The sequence below is a fragment of the Euprymna scolopes genome, chromosome 2 (genome assembly GCF_053919585.1).
Source record: "Euprymna scolopes isolate OS-2025 chromosome 2, ASM5391958v1, whole genome shotgun sequence".
Taxonomy (NCBI): Eukaryota; Metazoa; Mollusca; class Cephalopoda; order Sepiida; family Sepiolidae; genus Euprymna; species Euprymna scolopes.
Window position 1 is genome coordinate 76,774,889 of NC_136483.1, and position 20,389 is coordinate 76,795,277.

The 20,389-nt window shown below is 35.3% G+C and overlaps 1 pseudogene; it reads right to left on the reverse strand.

The window, feature by feature from the left end:
• Positions 1–8,124: 8,124 nt before the first annotated feature.
• LOC145242066 (5S ribosomal RNA) lies at positions 8,125–8,241 on the reverse strand (annotated as a pseudogene).
• Positions 8,242–20,389: the final 12,148 nt, after the last annotated feature.

Sequence of the window (20,389 nt, forward strand, 5' to 3'; positions counted from 1 at the left end):
TCAAATGATTCTCACATGGTGGCTGACATTTTCTTATCTTGTATTGATTAGATCAAATGATTCTCACATGGTGGCTGACTTTTTCTTGTCTTGTATTGATTCGATCAAATGATTCTCACATGGTGGCTGACTATTTCTTATCTTGTATTGATTAGATCAAATGACACTTACATGGTGGCTGACTTTTTCTTGTCTTGTATTGATTAGATCAAATGATTCTCACATGGTGGCTAACTTTTTCTTATCTTGTATTGATTAGATCAAATGACACTTACATGGTAGCTGACTTTTTCTTGTCTTGTATTGATTAGATCAAATGATTCTCACATGGTGGCTGATTTTTCTTATCTTGTATTGATTAGATCAAATGATTCTCACATGGTGGCTGACTTTTTCTTATCTTGTATTGATTAGATCAAATGATTGTCACATGGTGGCTGACTTTTTCTTATCTTGTATTGATTAGATCAAATGACTCTCACATGGTGGCTGACTTTTTCTTATCTTTTATTGATTAGATCAAATGACTCTCACAAGGTGGCTGACTTTTTCTTGTCTTGTATTGATTAGATCAAATGATTCTCACATGGTGGCTAACGTTTTCTTATCTTGTATAGATTAGATCAAATGACACTTACATGGTTGCTGACTTTTTCTTGTCTTGTATTGATTAGATCAAATGATTCTCACATGGTGGCTGACTTTTTCTTGTCTTGTATTGATTAGATCAAATGACAATTACATGGTGGCTGACTTTTTCTTGTCTTGTATTGATTAGATCAAATGATTCTCACATGGTGGCAGACTTTTTATTGTCTTGTATGATTAGATCAAATGACTCTCACATGGTGTTTGACTTTTTCTTATCTTGTATTGATTAGATCAAATGATTCTCACATGGTGGCTGACTATTTTTTATCTTGTATTGATTAGATCAAATGACTCTCACATGGTGGCTGACTTTTTCTTGTCTTGTATTGATTAGATCAAATGATTCTCACATGGTGGCTAACTTTTTCTTATCTTGTATTGATTAGATCAAATGACACTTACATGGTGGCTGACTTTTTCTTGTCTTGTATTGATTAGATCAAATGATTCTCACATGGTGGCTGACTTTTTCTTGTCTTGTATTGATTAGATCAAATGATTCTCACATGGTGGCTGACTTTTTCTTATCTTGTATTGATTAGATCAAATGATTCTCACATGGTGGCTGACTTTTTCTAATCTTGTATTTATTAGATCAAATGATTCTCACATGGTGGCTGACTTTTTCTTATCTTGTATTGATTAGATCAAATGACTCTCACATAGTGGCTGACTTTTTCTTGTCTTGTATTGATTAGATCAAATGACTCTCACATGGTGGCTGACTTTTTCTTGTCTTGTATTGATTAGATCAAATGATTCTCACATGGTGGCTAACTTTTTCTTATCTTGTATTGATTAGATCAAATGACACTTACATTGTGGCTGACTTTTTCTTGTCTTGTATTGATTAGATCAAATGATTCTCACATGGTGGCTGACTTTTTCTTGTCTTGTATTGATTAGATCAAATGATGCTCACATGGTGGCTAACTTTTTCTTTTCTTGTATTGATTAGATCAAATGACACTTACATGGTGGCTGACTTTTTCTTGTCTTGTATTGATTAGATCAAATGATTCTCACATGGTGGCTGACTTTTTCTTGTCTTGTATTGATTAGATCAAATGATTCTCACATGGTGGCTGACTATTTCTTATCTTGTATTGATTAGATCAAATGACACTTACATGGTGGCTGACTTTTTCTTGTCTTGTATTGATTAGATCAAATGATTCTCACATGGTGGCTAACTTTTTCTTATCTTGTATTGATTAGATCAAATGACACTTACATGGTGGCTGACTTTTTCTTGTCTTGTATTGATTAGATCAAATGATTCTCACATGGTGGCTGACTTTTTCTTATCTTGTATTGATTAGATCAAATGATTCTCACATGGTGGCTGACTTTTTCCTATCTTGTATTGATTAGATCAAATGACTCTCACATGGTGGCTGACTTTTTCTTGTCTTTTATTGATTAGATCAAATGACTCTCAGAAGGTGGCTGACTTTTTCTTGTCTTGTATTGATTAGATCAAATGATTCTCACATGGTGGCTGACTTTTTCTTGTCTTGTATTGATTAGATCAAATGACTCTCACATGGTGGCTGACTTTTTCTTATCTTTTATTGATTAGATCAAATGATGCTCACATGGTGGCTGACTATTTTTTATTTTGTATTGATTAGATCAAATGATTCTCACATGGTGGCTGACTTTTTCTTATCTTGTATTGATTAGATCAAATGATGCTCACATGGTGGCTGACTATTTTTTATATTGTATTGATTAGATCAAATGATTCTCACATGGTGGCTGACTTTTTCTTGTCTTGTATTGATTAGATCAAATGACTCTCACATGGTGTTTGACTTTTTCTTATCTTGTATTGATTAGATCAAATGGCTCTCACATTGTGTTTGACGTTTTCTTATCTTGTATTGATTAGATCAAATGACTCTCACATGGTGGCTGACTTTTTCTTATCTTGTATTGATTAGATCAAATGACTCTCACATGGTGGCTGACTTTTTCTTGTCTTGTATTGATTAGATCAAATGACTCTCACATGGTGTATGACTTTTTCTTATCTTGTATTGATTAGATCAAATAACTCTCACATGGTGGCTGACTATTTCTTATCTTGTATTGATTAGATCAAATGATTCTCACATGGTGGCTGACTTTTTCTTGTCTTGTATTGATTAGATCAAATGACTCTCACATGGTGGCTAACTTTTTCTTATCTTGTATTGATTAGATCAAATGATTCTCACATGGTGGCTAACTTTTTCTTATCTTGTATTGATTAGATCAAATGACTCTCACATGGTGGCTGACTTTTTCTTATCTTGTATTGATTAGATCAAATGACTCTCACATGGTGGCTGACTTTTTCTTATCTTGTATTGATTAGATCAAATGATACTCACATGGTGGCTGACTTTTTCCTATCTTGTATTGATTAGATCAAATGACTCTCACATGGTGGCTAACTTTTTCTTGTCTTGTATTGATTAGATCAAATGACACTCACATGGTGGCTGACTTTTTCTTGTCTTGTATTGATTAGATCAAATGATTCTCACATGGTGGCTGACTTTTTCTTATCTTGTATTGATTAGATCAAATGATTCTCACATGATGGCTGACTTTTTCTTATCTTGTATTGATTAGATCAAATGATTCTCACATGGTGGCTGACTTTTTCTTATCTTGTATTGATTAGATCAAATGACTCTCACATAGTGGCTGACTTTTTCTTGTCTTGTATTGATTAGATCAAATGACTCTCACATGGTGGCTGACTTTTTCTTGTCTTGTATTGATTAGATCAAACGATTCTCACATGGTGGCTAACTTTTTCTTATCTTGTATTGATTAGATCAAATGACACTTACATTGTGGCTGACTTTTTCTTGTCTTGTATTGATTAGATCAAATGATTCTCACATGGTGGCTGACTTTTTCTTGTCTTGTATTGATTAGATCAAATGACTCTCACATGGTGGCTAACTTTTTCTTTTCTTGTATTGATTAGATCAAATGACACTTACATGGTGGCTGACTTTTTCTTGTCTTGTATTGATTAGATCAAATGATTCTCACATGGTGGCTGACTTTTTCTTGTTTTGTATTGATTAGATCAAATGATTCTCACATGGTGGCTGACTATTTCTTATCTTGTATTGATTAGATCAAATGACACTTACATGGTGGCTGACTTTTCTTGTCTTGTATTGATTAGATCAAATGATTCTCACATGGTGGCTAACTTTTTCTTATCTTGTATTGATTAGATCAAATGACACTTACATGGTGGCTGACTTTTTCTTTTCTTGTATTGATTAGATCAAATGATTCTCACATGGTGGCTGACTTTTTCTTGTCTTGTATTGATTAGATCAAATTATTCTCACATGGTGGCTAACTTTTTCTTATCTTGTATTGATTAGATCAAATGACTCTCACAAGGTGGCTGACTTTTTCTTGTCTTGTATTGATTAGATCAAATGATACTCACATGGTGGCTTACTTTTTCTTATCTTGTATTGATTAGATCAAATGACACTTACATGGTGGCTGACTTTTTCTTGTCTTGTATTGATTAGATCAAATGATTCTCACATGGTGGCTGACTTTTTCTTGTCTTGTATTGATTAGATCAAATGACACTTACATGGTGGCTGACTTTTTCTTGTCTTGTATTGATTAGATCAAATGATTCTCACATGGTGGCAGACTTTTTCTTGTCTTGTATGATTAGATCAAATGACTCTCACATGGTGTTTGACTTTTTCTTTTCTGTTATTGATTAGATCAAATGATTCTCACATGGTAGCTGACTATTTTTTATCTTGTATTGATTAGATCAAATGACTCTCACAAGGTGGCTGACTTTTTCTTGTCTTGTATTGATTAGATCAAATGATTCTCACATGGTGGCTGACTTTTTCTTATCTTGTATTGATTAGATCAAATGACACTTACATAGTGGCTGACTTTTTCTTGTCTTGTATTGATTAGATCAAATGATTCTCACATTGTGACTGACTTTTTCTTGTCTTGTATCGATTAGATCAAATGACACTTACATGGTGGCTGACTTTTTCTTGTCTTGTATTGATTAGATCAAATGATTCTCACATGGTGGCTGACTTTTTCTTGTCTTGTATTGATTAGATCAAATGACTCTCACATGGTGGCTGACTTTTTCTTATCTTGTATTGATTAGATCAAATGATGCTCACATGGTGGCTGACTATTTTTTATTTTGTATTGATTAGATCAAATGATTCTCACATGGTGGCTGACTTTTTCTTATCTTGTATTGATTAGATCAAATGATGCTCACATGGTGGCTGACTATTTCTTATCTTGTATTGATTAGATCAAATGACTCTCACATGGTGGCTGACTTTTTCTTATCTTGTATTGATTAGATCAAATGATTCTCACATGGTGGCTAACTTTTTCTTATCTTGTATTGATTAGATCAAATGATTCTCACATGGTGGCTGATTTTTTCTTATCTTGTATTGATTAGATCAAATGATTTTCACATGGTGGCTAACTTTTTCTTGTCTTGTATTGATTAGATCAAATGATTCTCACATGGTGGCTGACTTTTTCTTATCTTGTATTGATTAGATCAAATGACTCTCACATGGTGGCTGACTTTTTCTTATCTTGTATTGATTAGATCAAATGACTCTCACATGGTGGCTGACTTTTTCTTATCTTGTATTGATTAGATCAAATGATTCTCACATGGTGGCTGACTTTTTCCTATCTTGTATTGATTAGATCAAATGATTCTTACATGGTGGCTAACTTTTTCTTGTCTTGTATTGATTAGATCAAATGACACTCACATGGTGGCTGACTTTTTCTTATCTTGTATTGATTAGATCAAATGACTCTCACATGGTAGCTGACTTTTTCTTATCTTGTATTGATTAGATCAAATGATTCTCACATGGTGGCTGACTTTTTCTTATCTTGTATTGATTAGATTAAATGATTCTCACATGGTGGCTGACTTTTTCTTATCTTTTATTGATTAGATCAAATGATTCTCACATGGTGGCTGACTTTTTCTTATCTTGTATTGATTAGATCAAATGACTCTCACATGGTGGCTTACTGTTTCTTATCTTGTATTGATAAGATCAAATGGCTCTCAAATAGTTGTTGACAGTTCCCTTGCCTTTTATTTATCAGACCATACAGCTATCACACGGTGGATGAACTTTTCTCATCTTGTATTCATCAGCCCCAAATGACACTCACATAGTGGGTGACAGTTTCTTGACTTGTATGTATTCCTATGTTACAGTATTGTTGGGTGGTTAAAGCCAGTTTGCACTGAGTTTAGGTAAATGAGAACTTGCTTTCAAATTGATCACCCGAATTGTTGGGAGCTGATAAGAGAAAGAATTCTGGCTATTTTACTCTAAATTAAAAAAGAAGCATGTTAATCTGATAATGAAACGAGAAGTTCACTTTTTCTGAGGATTTGGCAAATAGACATTATCAATGTTATGATAAAAGAGTGATGGCATTTATCAAGGCATGTTGTTGGGCAAATCAATAGACAGTAAAGAATTGATGTTAAAAAATGACTTTTTTTTTTACAAGGTAGTCGCCACTTATCAAGGCCCGGAAGCCACTCAGAGATAAGGGTTATTGCATGTACAGTAATCAATGGGATAGTATCGTAGTAATTGTTAGTATTGGAGATTTGATAAAGTGTGTTACTTAACGGGGCGGTTCATCAGGAATTTGTTTATATTGGACTTGAAGACATCCAGGTTGTAGTCAGGTGGGAAACAGGCAAACGGAAGAGAGTTCCACAGGCGTGCACTTCTAAGAAAGAAGCTTTGTTCATGGAATCTAAGTTTTGGTTTTGGCACAAATAAAGAGTGGGGAAAATTTTTGACAGTGGTTTCAGACTTTATAAACAAACAAAAAATATGGCTAATCGAATTTCTGAATTGTGTCAATTGATAAAATTGCCTATCGAAACTACAAAATAAAGTAAATAAACAGAAATACCACCATCACTGTGGGTAGGCAATGAGACAGGGGGATGATAATTGATTAACTGCCAAAATACTCTTGCCTGTGGTTAAAATTTTGATAAGGATTATACAAAAGAGAGATTGTGGTTAACCCAATTTAGAAACCGCATTTCTAATTATGAAGACCTGCACCATAGGGAGGGGACCTCTCCTTGTCAGAGTAACGGTGAGAGATTGAATCCCATGAAGAAGAAGGAAAGAGGAGTGGACTTATACACCTGTTTATCACTCATTTTCTTGCAAGTCAAATTCCCAATCGAGAATTGTGATTATGATTGGTAACCTGAGATGGTAATGTATTATTGAGAATTATGAATTAAATGCTATTGAAGTAATGCTCATCTGGTTCTCAATATGAGACGAAGCATGATGAGCTTCGGTGACTCAGCATTGCTCACCCACTGAATCCATGCTATTAAGAGATTGACCTTCACTGTAGGGTTGAGATCGCAAAACCTGTAAAACACTCAGATTTTGCCAATAGCGCGGTCCAGACACGAACATTAAAATCTTAAGTCAGAGACCTGTGAATGATCAGAGTGTGAAATCTTTCAATGAATAATCATTTTACGTTATACAAGAGAACCAGACATCGACATGTTATTCTTTTCTTCTTTTGACTTGAAATGACGTTTTCTGTCCAGTGATACCAAGTTTGGTGATCAGTGCTCGATGATTTGTCCGCGTGATCTTATACAACGTGAGGAGAGTAGTAGTTCGTTGGATCAAGACCTTTCAACATCTAGGGCCTTTGCCAGATTAACCTCCAAGTAGGAAATGACTAACCGGGACCCCAAAACCATCGAACTTGGTGACATCAATCATGAGACATCGTTGGAGGAGTAAGGGGTACACTTAGATAATTGCTTGTATCAATTAGATATGTTCATTTAGAGGAACTGCAAAGAAACACACACACACACACACACATACACACACACGCACACATATATATATATATATACAGAGAGAGAGAGAGAGAGAGAGAGAGAGAGAGAGAGAGAGAGAGAGAGAGAGAGAGAGGGACAGACAGACAGACAGAGAGCAACATCAGTAGTTTGTCTTCTTTTTTATTATTAGCTTCGTTTCAATTGCTAGCAAATAATAAAATATGTAAGTTACGTAGACGCGAGAAACACACGCACATACAGTCATACAGGCATACAAGAATTGGTCACATAATTTTATTAATATAGAGATTATTGTTTTATCTATATAATGTGTGCATATACATAAATACATCGACACACACACGCATATACATAGATAATAGCTTCCTTTAGTCGTGACAGACTATGGATACCCGCTGTAAGGGTGTCTGCACGTGGAATTTTTGTGGCAAGAGTTGTGCAATCTCCAACCTCCTCCTGAGTCGAGATTGTTGAATACTAGTGACAAATGGAGGTTCAGAACGACTGGAAACATTGCCGAGATAAATAGAAAGCACATACAGCGCCTAGAATTCCCACATGGTCACCCATCTCGTACTAGCCAGGCTCAATGTTGTTTAACTTCGGTGATCTAACGAGAACCGGTGTGTCAACGTGATTATACCATATATTACACATACATACATACATACATACATACATACATACATACATACATACATACATACACGAAACATGCACATAGACACAAGTAGACACAGAAACACATTTCATTCGACTCCGTTCTTTTTCTGCTCGTATAATTTAACAATTAATTTGCGTCAGATGCTGTTGATTTTTTTCATTTTGTATTTAGGATTTTTATTTTATTATTTATTTGCTTTATTTATTTATTTTATTATTTATTTATTTATTGCACTAAGCTCATCATGCTAAAAAAAGGAGAGGCAGTCATTTGATAGAAAGATATTCTACCGATGATGAGGCTTTTGGAAAATGATCTGATTAAACTCTTTTACCCCCACAAAAAATGCCCTCTAGGTGGTGGTGGTGGTGGTGGTGGTGGCGTGAAGCGGGTGAGATGACGTGAAATTCCACATTGTATACATAAAAAATGTATGGATATATATATATATATATATATATATATATATATGTGTGTGTGTGTGTGTGTGTATATATGCATATATGTGTGTATGTGTGTGTGTATATATATATATATATATATATATATATATATATATATATATATGTATATGTATGAATAAAAAATCAATACGGAAAATATATGAATGTTTATATCTTTTCTGTATTTATTTCCTGTGTGTTGACGTGTAGGAATACAAAAAGTCTTTTGAAAAAAACAAGAATGTTTCCTTCAAAAGCACATAATTTTCGACCGATCCTTCGATCTTCCTCAGTGTGAATGATAGAAAACATGAGTGAGCGGGCAGAGTTAGCAGCTGGGGGAAGTGGCGCGGGTATAGCCATTAAGGTAAAGATCTATCTGAATATGACCCTTCCAGCATTTTCGACTTGGAATGGTCAGCAACTTGTGTGGTCTCTATTCAAAACCAAGTCCTTCCATGCCACCCCACTAACACACTCGTATACATGAACATACATGTATATACACTCGCGCACTACCACAAATGCTTCTTCACGTGCATATACATACACAGGATACGCACACTCACATTTATGGAAGTGTTCACATATACAGCTGGAGATTGATGAGTATATATATATATATATATATATATATATATATATATATATAATGACTTTTTTAGTGGTGGTAAACTTTAAATTAAAATAAATCAAAGAGAAATATTTTCATTATATGGCCGCACGGGTCGCACGGCCTCGCGCGTATATGGCGTAATCTAATGGTCCGATTTTCACAAACTTTATGCATTAAATTAGGCTGTATTCTGGCATAACATGTCGAATGTTGACAAAGTCGCCCGTTGTGTCTGATTTATCAGCGAAGACCTGGAACGTTACATAATCAGTGAAAATAATCTAATAGGATTAAATCGCATGAACGAGGTGGCCAGTTGACAGGTCCATTTTGTGAAATTATTCATTCATCGAATTTTTCCTTCAGTAAATTGATCATATCGTTTGCAATTTGCTAACGTTGTTTGAATGTCAGTCTTCATGATCAACTGCCAAACCAAGCTGAACTAAAAATAACCGATAGTTGCCAAATCTGCAATTAAAGAAATAAGAATTGTCAATTTAATTTCGCCGCCTCTAAAAACTCTCTCCCTCTCTGTCTCTGCCTGTCTGTCTGTCTGTCTGTCTGTCTGTCTGTCTCTCTCTCTCTCTCTCTCTATATATATATATATATATATATATTTATAGATTTTATAGATATATGCATGTATATATATATATATATATATATATATATATATATATATATATATATATATATATATACGTACGAAACAAGGTTGTGTTATGGAACCTGTGCTCTTTGCCATCTTCTTTTCAATCATGCTCGAGCATGCTTTTAAAGATTACACGTAAGGTGTCCATTTTGAGTTTAGAACTACCGGGGGGGGGTCTTTTTAATCATCAAAGATTCAAAGCTAAAACACTAACAAGAAGTAAAATGGTTCGTGATTTTCTTTTTGCAGACGATGCTGCACTCGTGGCCACTTCATTTGAAGAAGCACATGAATTAGTCGACAAGTTTTCCAATGCCGCAAAAGCATTTGGTTTGACGATTAGTATTAAAAAGACAGAAGTTATCTACCAACCAAAGCCCACCCCGTTGCAGCAAGGTGGTGTGAATATTCCGAGACCAGAATATGTGAAACCGCCCCAGAAAATCTTAGTGAATAGACAGCTTCTAAAGTATGTTAAATCCTTTGCATATCTCGGAAGTAAGGTGAATTCATCAGCATCACTTGATGATGAGATATTGAGCAGAATTTCAAAGGCGACTGATGCCTTCAGCAAACTGTGGTCAAGAGTATGGAATGAAAGAGATTTGACTCTAAAGACCAAAATCTCAGTTTATCGTACAGTGATTGTTTCGATACTCCTGTATGGATCGGAAGCCTGAACCCCATACCGTAGGCGCATTGAGCAACTGAATACATTCCATAAGCGTTGCCTTCGCAGTATATGTGGATTAACATGGAAAGACAAGGCCCCTAACTCGGCATTGTTTGCTAGGTGCGACATTTTAAATATTGAGACCTTCCTGATGAAGTCTCAGCTTCGATGTGCTGGCCACCTTGTTTGCATGGATGAAAACCGTCTTCCTAAGCAACTAGCATACAGTCAACTGAAAGAGGGTAATCAAAATGTGGGTCGTCCATTTCTGAGGTATAGGGATAAGCTAAAAGACAATCTTAAGCACGCAGGCCTGAACCCAAAAACCTTTGAAGAAGATGCTACGGATAGAAAATTGTGGAGGGAAAAATGTTTTGCGGATATTAACACATACATTGACACAAGGCTATCGAATCAAACAAGTCTTCGTAGAGCAAGAGTAAGAACAGCACCTTCCCAGCCTGTATCCTGTGTGTCGTGCGGCTTGGTTTGTGGGAGCAGAGCTGGCCTCGTGTCACACATGCGGAACAAGCATTGAAGGCAGAGTGAAACAGAGCGAATTTTTGGCCCTCATGCGTCGAACACGTAGGGAGAGTCCATTATATACGTATGTATATATATTTATATATATATATATATATATATATATATATATATATATATATATATATATATATATGTATATATATATATATGCTTCCCATTGAGATGCTGGGTTGTGTAGATCGATCCACGACTAGGGAAAGGTGTATGTCTAGCCACAGTGATGAGTTGTGATACAACGAAACAGTACTGTATGTGGATGACTAATAAGCCCCACTCTGTGGGTTGTTGAACACTTTGTAAATATATTTTCACACGACAAGTATTTAAGCAGTTAAGCGAAGCTCACTATTAGTTTGTTTGTAAACAATCGGATGGTTAGAGCACTGTGCGACGGGCAAGTTGTTAATTTAATAGACACTTGAGGAGAAATATTTACGGACACTGATTCATAGTCCGATGGTTAGAGCTGCTGACTGTTAACACGACAGTTGTAGGTTCTATCTACGACTAGGGAAAGGTGTATGTATAGCCGCAGTGATGAGTTGTGATACAACGAAACAGTACTGTATGTGGATGAGTATATATATATATATATATATATATATATATATATATATATATATATATATATATATATATATAAGGTATTTTGTGTATGTGTCTGCGTGAGTGAGTTCGTTACTTATGACCTCCAAAATTTAACACATATGGATTTTATGTGTCTGGAAATGTTCTTAGACAGGTTTTGTATCAGAATGCCTCTAATAAGTATCGAAATGGAAAAAACTCAATTAAAGAAGAAACAGTCTGATTTCGACCAAATATATATACAGGTGCACACCACAAGTGCCTTCGAAGTGTTCTATCATCGTATTAGCAGAAAGGCTCTGCGTATAAAATCAACAGTAGGATTTTTGATAAGACAGGGCGTGTTCAAAATGAATGTTTTTGTTTAGAGCAAAACTGAACCATAGTAATTGACTTTTGCATTTTTAACTTTATTCAAGCCATTATATAAAATAGTTTTATAAAATCAACAGAAGGTTCTTTTACACTACAATGTAGACTGTAATGTATTAGGGACTAAATCACTGCAGGGAGGCATGTGATGCTTCCTCCCGGTGCACTGAAGTGAGTCCTCGACTAAAGCAAGCAATCAATCAATTTGATTGAACAGTGGCCGATTTCGATAAAAGTATTGTTGTAGGTTCATTCGTTGATACTCATTCAATCTCGCACACACACACACACACACACACACACACACACACACACACACACACACACACACACACACACAACTTTAAGGATTGAAGTTTATATAATAGATCTAATTTTTTTTGTTTATATATATATATATATATATATATAAAAGGTTGGTGCAAAAATAATGTCGTTTTTGACGTATATATCTGATAAAGACAACATTATTTTTGCACCAACCTCACACACACACACACACACACACACAACTTTAAGGATTGAAGTTTATATAATAGATCTAATTTTTTTTGTTTATATATATATATATATATATATATATATATAAAAGGTTGGTGCAAAAATAATGTCGTTTTTGACGTATATATCTGATAAAGACAACATTATTTTTGCACCAACCTCACACACACACACACACACACACACACACACACACACACACACACACACACACACACACACACACACACACACACACAGACCCCCCCATATATATATATATATATATATATATATATATATATATATATATAAACAGAAACATCCAGATTTATTAAATAAAAAAAAAAAAGAAAGAAATGTCTGTTGGCATTTTTTTGTAGAAAGAATTCGCATGAGTAGAGAAAAATAAAATTTTCAAGGATTGGCCAAATCTGACACTTACGCCCCCAACAGAATTGAAAACGTCTTGTTTTACCGGAAAAAAATATCCAATTTTTGGTCAGACTCGAAGTGAATAATTAATTACCGATTTTACATGACAGATGCAACGTCACAGGAATGCAGAATATAAAAGCTGAGAATCGAAATGTAAATGACCTTAGGAAATTCTCCAGATGCCAAAACGATTAAAATAACATACGATGTCTTGCAGGACATATCCTTCCGCCAAAAACAATTGCCATATCCTCGCTACACATGGACTCACCGGATCTATTCTTCAAGCATATTTTTTTATATAACAGGCGAATTTCAATAACACGAGGCTCTCTCTCCCTAGATCAGCACAGTGTTGCCTGACTGCTTCTGCATCATAGCTGAATTCTGGCCCCTGATTTTACGCAGAGTTTTCCTTGTCTGTCTTCTGGATGATGAAGGTACTCGAGCCACCATTTGACTTGGACTCAAATTATGTTAATGTCACGGATGCAGATGCAGCTGTCATGTAGAGGAAAAGGCATTTTGAAAGAAAAAAACAATGACAAAGTGTATCCATGCAAAATTAATTAATTTTATCCAAGAACTTGTTAAAATAACCAAAGATAAAGTTGCAGAAGAATAATCGTTCAACTGCCCAAGCAACGTTTCTGAAAGAAAAGTACTTGTTGTTGGTGCTCTTCCAAGATGTGATGGTTTCCGAATGGTTTGTAATCCAATATGTTGTTAGAGTTAGGGTTAAGGCTTGTTAGTTAACGTTAGGATTGTGATTTACGAAATGGTTTATATAATACAATATGTGATCTACTGAGTTATTTAGATTCCAATATGTGCTCTAACCATTAACCCTAACTACCAATCATTTGTTAGATGAATATTGGAACAGTTGCTTTTCACATAAAGAGTAATTGAGCACACATATTTGTTTCAGCTCTCGCCATGTGCGTTTACGTATATAAATGAATAGGCATGGACAGGTGTGTGTATATGTCTATGTGTGTATTAGCATACCTGCCTTGTTTCGTTAGTGAGAGAGTGTATATATAGACATTTAATAATAGGGATTCACTTAATGAGAGAATCGATGTATCTATGAATTTGTGTACATGAGTGTTCGTTGAGCAGTGTGTACGTGCTTCGCAAGTTGTCTTTAAAAGTTCGTGAATGTCTCTCGTTATACGTGTTCCTTATCAAGAGCCGTTCAGCCCAGGGTGTATCATATTTCTGTAATCAAGCATTTATATATACTTGCAAAAACCAAAACAACAAAGAAAAATATTACATCATATTTGTATTTTCTCGAATGTTTCAATTGTTTCGACATCAACTAGACAATTTTAAACTTTGTATTGTTCAAAAATGTTCGAGGTTGGCATATATATATATATATATATATATATATATATATATATATATATATATATATATATATACATACACTACACACCCACCCACCAATTATATATATATATATATATATATATATATATATATATATATAAAACTCAAATGACCTTGTAACGATGTATGTAACCCACTTTCCGGTTTACGACATCCGGTTGCGCATTCGCGCATGACCTGCGCACTGAAATATTAACGTTATTATTTCGAAATTATTATTTAACATGGGAAGAGTGGGGTGTAAAATAACTTAAACATAATACAGAAATGAACGTTGTAAAAAACAAAAAAAAGACAGACAGTATTATCAATTGTTTATTTGGATAATTTAAACGCGAAAAAAAAAAGACAACAAAAGAACAATTGGGACGCTGGAATATTAACGTCATTATTTCGAAATTAGTATTTAACATGGGAAGAGTGAGGTTTAAAATAAACAAAAAAACAAAAGAACAATTGGGACTTTGAAATATTAACGTTAGTATTCCGAAATTATTATTTAATATAGGAAGAGTGGGGTTTAAAATAACTTAAATGTAATACAGAAATGGACGATGTAAAAAAAAAAGCAGATATATCAAAATTGGAATTTAACTATAATAAGTATTATGGTATCTGTTCAGTGCACATTTACCTATAAGTACGACCAACCACTTATAATTCAGTAACTGTAATTTTTTTTTTTAAATAATCAATTATAATAAACAGAACGACTCATAGAAATCTATCTATAAAGAGCTTTTTTCTTTAGCGTCAAATGGTTCAGGGTCGCCTGATGAAGTCTTTTGACTGAAACAGATGGTTGTTTATAGCGGCCAAATGTAACTGTTTACCTTTTAATATATAATAATAAAAAAAAATAATAATAATAAACAGAGAAAATGTAGATAACTACTTAATTAAGTAGTGAAACAAGAACAAGACGTATTTACTAATAGTAAGTGTTAGCTACTAGTCTATGTTAATGGAATACGCACTCTCTTGCGTGCTCTCGACACCATCTTTTACACATTCGGGTGACCGGAAATCATATGGCACGAGCCACGTCACAATAGAGTGAATGAATGAACAACGACAGCAGCAGTAGCAGCGCTAGGCTCACAATATCAACAGTATGTATAGATATGTGTGGGGATAAGGTGTTCGTTATGTTTTGTTTTAGCAACTGGAGTAACACATTTTAGCGCGAAATGCAAATGTTTTTTTTTTCTTTGAATTTGTTTCCAGCAATATATGATGTCCGGTCTACAGGTGTTTACATCTTCGTTCCTTCACTTAATATAAATACCGTATTTGCTTCTAAACTCATGATTCTAACAGCTTCTGGGACAAACAACGTTTCTTGTTAATAACACTTGCTTAGAGTTTAATATAAATAATTATCTCCTTTACTTTGATGGGTCCTAAAAGGCAGGGTCCATTATTTTACAAGTTAGAAAAGCATTTCATCCAAGGCAAGAAAATTGTTAAACAAAATATTTTTACTATAAGCTTTAAAAATAAAGGTACAAGATTTAATTTGAAATTTATTTATCTTCAAAGTGCACTTTTATAAATTTTACAAAGTAAGGTATAAAAATTTAATTTAAATTGAATCAAAAAATTACCTTGGATTTATTTTATGCAATGTACATTCTGTTGCACTTAAAAAAAAATCATTGAAAATTTTATATCTATATCATTAATTGCTAGATGAAAGATAATGTTTTTAAAGTGCACCAAAATGTACATTACATAAAATAAATCCAAGGTATTTTTTTGATTCAATTTAAATTAAATGTTTATACCTTACTTTGTAAAATTTATAAAAGTGCACTTTGAAGATAAATAAATTTCAAATTGAATCTTGTACCTTCATTTTTAAAGCCTATAATAAAAACATTTTGCTTAACAATTTTCATACGTTGGATGAAATGCTTTTCTAACTTGTATCTTATCTTTTTAAGATTATATTTTAGAACTCTCCTTCTCTCTATTTCAGTTTGTATTTCTCCTCACACCACAACTTATTTTTGCAACCCCCTCTTTGTATTATTACAGGTCTGAATATTCTCTCTTTTTCAGTTTGTATTTCTCCTCATACCACAACTCATTTTGTGCAACCCCCTCTTTGTAATACAGGTCTGAATAATGAGAAAATCTGAATTTTTTAGCAAAAACATTTTTAGATTAAATTTTTAAAAACTTCTTTCAGAATAGAAAATCTTTAAAATTTAATAAGGAACATATTTCATATAGGTTTCATTAACAAATATTCAGTACATAACGAGAAAAATAGAGATGAAAATTTCAAAAGGAGGGTATAACTGGTTACGGTCAATAGCGAAAGTCTTTGTTATTGTTATTCTATTATTATTATTATTTAAAACATTTTGTGTCCTGCTCTTTCTTGCGAGGACTAATTGGGATTAAAAACTCGATCCCTGTCACAATGATGAGCATGTTAATCCCAACGTTTTAAAAGATATACGTTGATTTATTTACTAATCTGGATATGCATTGATGAGTAACGAATGAAAAGTAGATAGTGAGGCAGATATGCTTTTTTTTTATCCGGTTTTTTGGTTAGGATCAAAGTATAGTATTTGTTCGGTCTTAGAGTGTCATTCTCTCAGGCATCACCTTCTCTGTTCTGAGTGATGGATGGGTTTATTGCATGTTGTCCTCATTTATGATGTTACAGAGGGCTGAAAGGTCTGGAGGTGCCAATCTACCGCACAAATATTAAAGTAGACACAAAGCAAAGAGGTAACGGCTATGAATATCAGGATCAGCCAAAGTAAGAACGGGAGTCTCATGAGATTAACATTTTTGGGCTCTTGAGGTAGAATGTGCCTCAAGTTAATCCGAGCAGTATAAACGGGATCTTATGCTGTAACTGATAACCGAACGTCAGTGGACACTGGAGCAGATAACTGGACGTCAGTGGGCACGGAACTGGTAGTAGGACGTCAGTGGGTACTAGTACAGGTAGCTGGACATTGGTTGACACTAAAACAGGTAGTTGGACTCCAGTGGCACTAATAGCAGGATGTTGGTGAGAACTAGGAGTAATGCACTGAAAACGGGTATCTGGATGTCAGTAGACACTGGTACAGGTAGCAGGACGTCAGTGGGCACTGATACGGGTAACTGGACGTAGTGGATTGTAGGAGTTGGTGGCTGGAAGTACTAGAACTGCAGGCTACAAGAGAAAGCTAGAGTCGCTATGAAAATTTGATTGTCTGATGAATATATGTACAACGAGTGATGAATGATGGGGAGTTGGAATATATAGACCCCCTCCAAAAAATGACTATGGTGTAGGATAATAGGGTTCCTCACAACCCTTAACTTAAGTGTTAGATCGACCACTGTTTTCCAGAAGAACCAAAAATAAGCAGGACGGTGTTTAGATGAAAGTGGAGGCTAAGTGGGGACAACAAAAATCGATATATCAGGACAGGATATGAGGATGGATGGTAACCTCCAAGAAATGAGACCTCAGGGATGGCCTGGGGAAAAATAAAGTATGGCTGGGCATCTTCAAAGGCTCTCTAGCATCAAACAAAAAAATAAATCAGGACTAGGATCTCGTTTATTCCTCTAGCTAAGAGTCTTTTTAATTTGCTAACTTTTAAAAGATAGGTTCCAAAGAACCCATCACTTACCCATCCCAGGACTGCATGTGCCATGCTTAAAAATGGAACATGTATCTGTACTTGACTCCTCAACGGATGTGTCATGCATCTACCTCTTGTTGAACTCCATGCAGACCAACCTCCGTCAGTTGTACCTGATCTTCACTCTAAGCATGTTTAAAGTAAACGACCAGATCACGATCAGAAACAGATATCCCTTCATGAACCTTGTTGAGGCGTGTGACCCATGTCACCATTTTCGCTATGGCTAGGATAGCTAGAAAAACCATTCTTTTCTCTCTAGACTATGGTGGATCTATGTTGTTGATAATTTATGCAGCGTCAAAACCCAATGGGTGATTGGTGTCTATGTGAGCCATTGCCTCTTTGACATACGCCTAGAGTGGGAGCAAAAGGGATTGGTCCTTAAATCATCTCTGCATATTTTGATAAAGAGATGCAGTGCGTTCTGGACAAGTCACTGGATCAGAGAATACTACAAAGTTGTTCAGATAAACCTGGCCTGGTACCCAATTCCACTGAGTGGATCTCTGCCTTCAACCATCTCAGTTGCTCCTGCAAGGGATCCTAAGCAGTACCCATCACTAGTTCCTAATAAAGTTTCTTTCTAGGCTGTGCAAGGTCCCTGGTCTCTGGCATAGCTCTAAGTGAGGCTTGGTATTTGGTGAAGAACTTTGATTCTCCCCTAGGCGTGCGAAGGCCTTCTACCTAGGGGTCAAGTATAAGGTTAGGAAAAGCTCTTTCAACCACAGGAACCCATGGAGTATCTTCTAACAGTGAGTGACCCAGGAAAGCTAATCTTTTTGTAGTTCTGTGACATTCCAGATCAGGAATTCCCATGCCTCCCTGCCGACATAATGCTTTCCCTTCTCCCAAAGAAGCAAAGAAAGCAGCTGTGTGAAAGCCTTTAGGCGTTTCACAGGCAACGGCAGTATAACTAATTGGTAAAAGATGAATGGGAAGATGTAAGTAGTCGATGCCTCCGTTCAAGCTATCAAAAACAATTTCCTTCAAATTCAAGTCCTCACAGACGATTTTATCTTGGATTGTATTTCCGACTAGCTCTGATTCAGCTGTAGACCCAGTTCAAACCAAATGCAAAAGACGCAGACCAGGCTGCCAGCACAGCTGAACATACCAGAAAGAGTGATTCCATGCAGGGCTAGTCTTGCCGTCTTCTCCCTTAGCTTGCAAAGGAAAGGGCTCCAACATCAAGACATATAGCAGAGGCGACAACGGATAACCCTGACACACTAACTGAGAGACCACAAATGACTGAAAGCCTACCATTTATCTGCACCACTACCGTTGGCATACGATACAGAATGAAGACCCACCTGTGGAAGTTTGGATTAAAACTAATGGCCTCTAGAACAGATCCTAGGAAGTAGGTAGACCCTATCGAAAGCCTTAGGTTGGTCAAAAATTGATCAGCACAGCTTCAGTATCAGCTTCTAATCCTTCTATGATTGTGCAAATCAGATGCAGATTGCTTTAAATGGATCTCCCCTTCACAGCATAATTCTAATCGGGTTTAATCAAGCTGCCGGTGACAGTCTGCAAATGATTCGCAAGAACTCTTGCCAAAATCTTTAACTCTGTGTTTAACAGAGTTAAGGGGCTATAATTATCTAACTTCTCCTCCCCACCTTGCTGGCCATTTTTCTTCAGCAATGTGATTACTCCCTTGGTCACCTACACAGGGACGGAGCCTTGAGTAAACCAATGGTTCAACACATTCTTCAAAATAGGTATCAACGTGAGCAACAACCTCAAGTAGAATTTGTAAGGTAAATCAACAAGTTCTGGAGACTTTTTATAAGCGACCTGCTTCAACACATTAATCTCTCGCTCAACCAAGCTATTACAGCTAATTGCTGGAGCCACCGGAAGGTTTTTTTTTCTTTGTTGTTGAAGAAAAGGTTGTTGATATTTTTAGCACTCGTGGTCATGACGGCCTGCTTTTGTTTACAAACATAGGAGTGGTTAGTTGACACACCACAACAATGTAATGTATATAGGACTATTTAGGTATTTTTCTTCCTTTTTGAAAAATCTGAATTTTTCCCACATTAAAAACCGAGTTTGTGTCTGATTTTGTCTTTGAGACGAGTGTATCAAATAGGGACTGAGGATTTTAATATTTTATTTCATTTACCGCCTTTCCAGGATGTTAGACACAAAGTCAAGTGTGGGTTTGATGAAAGTGTGTTTTGGCTTTGTTTTACTATGCACATAGATTTGAAAAAGTTGTCAAAAAAACAAATATATAACAAATAAA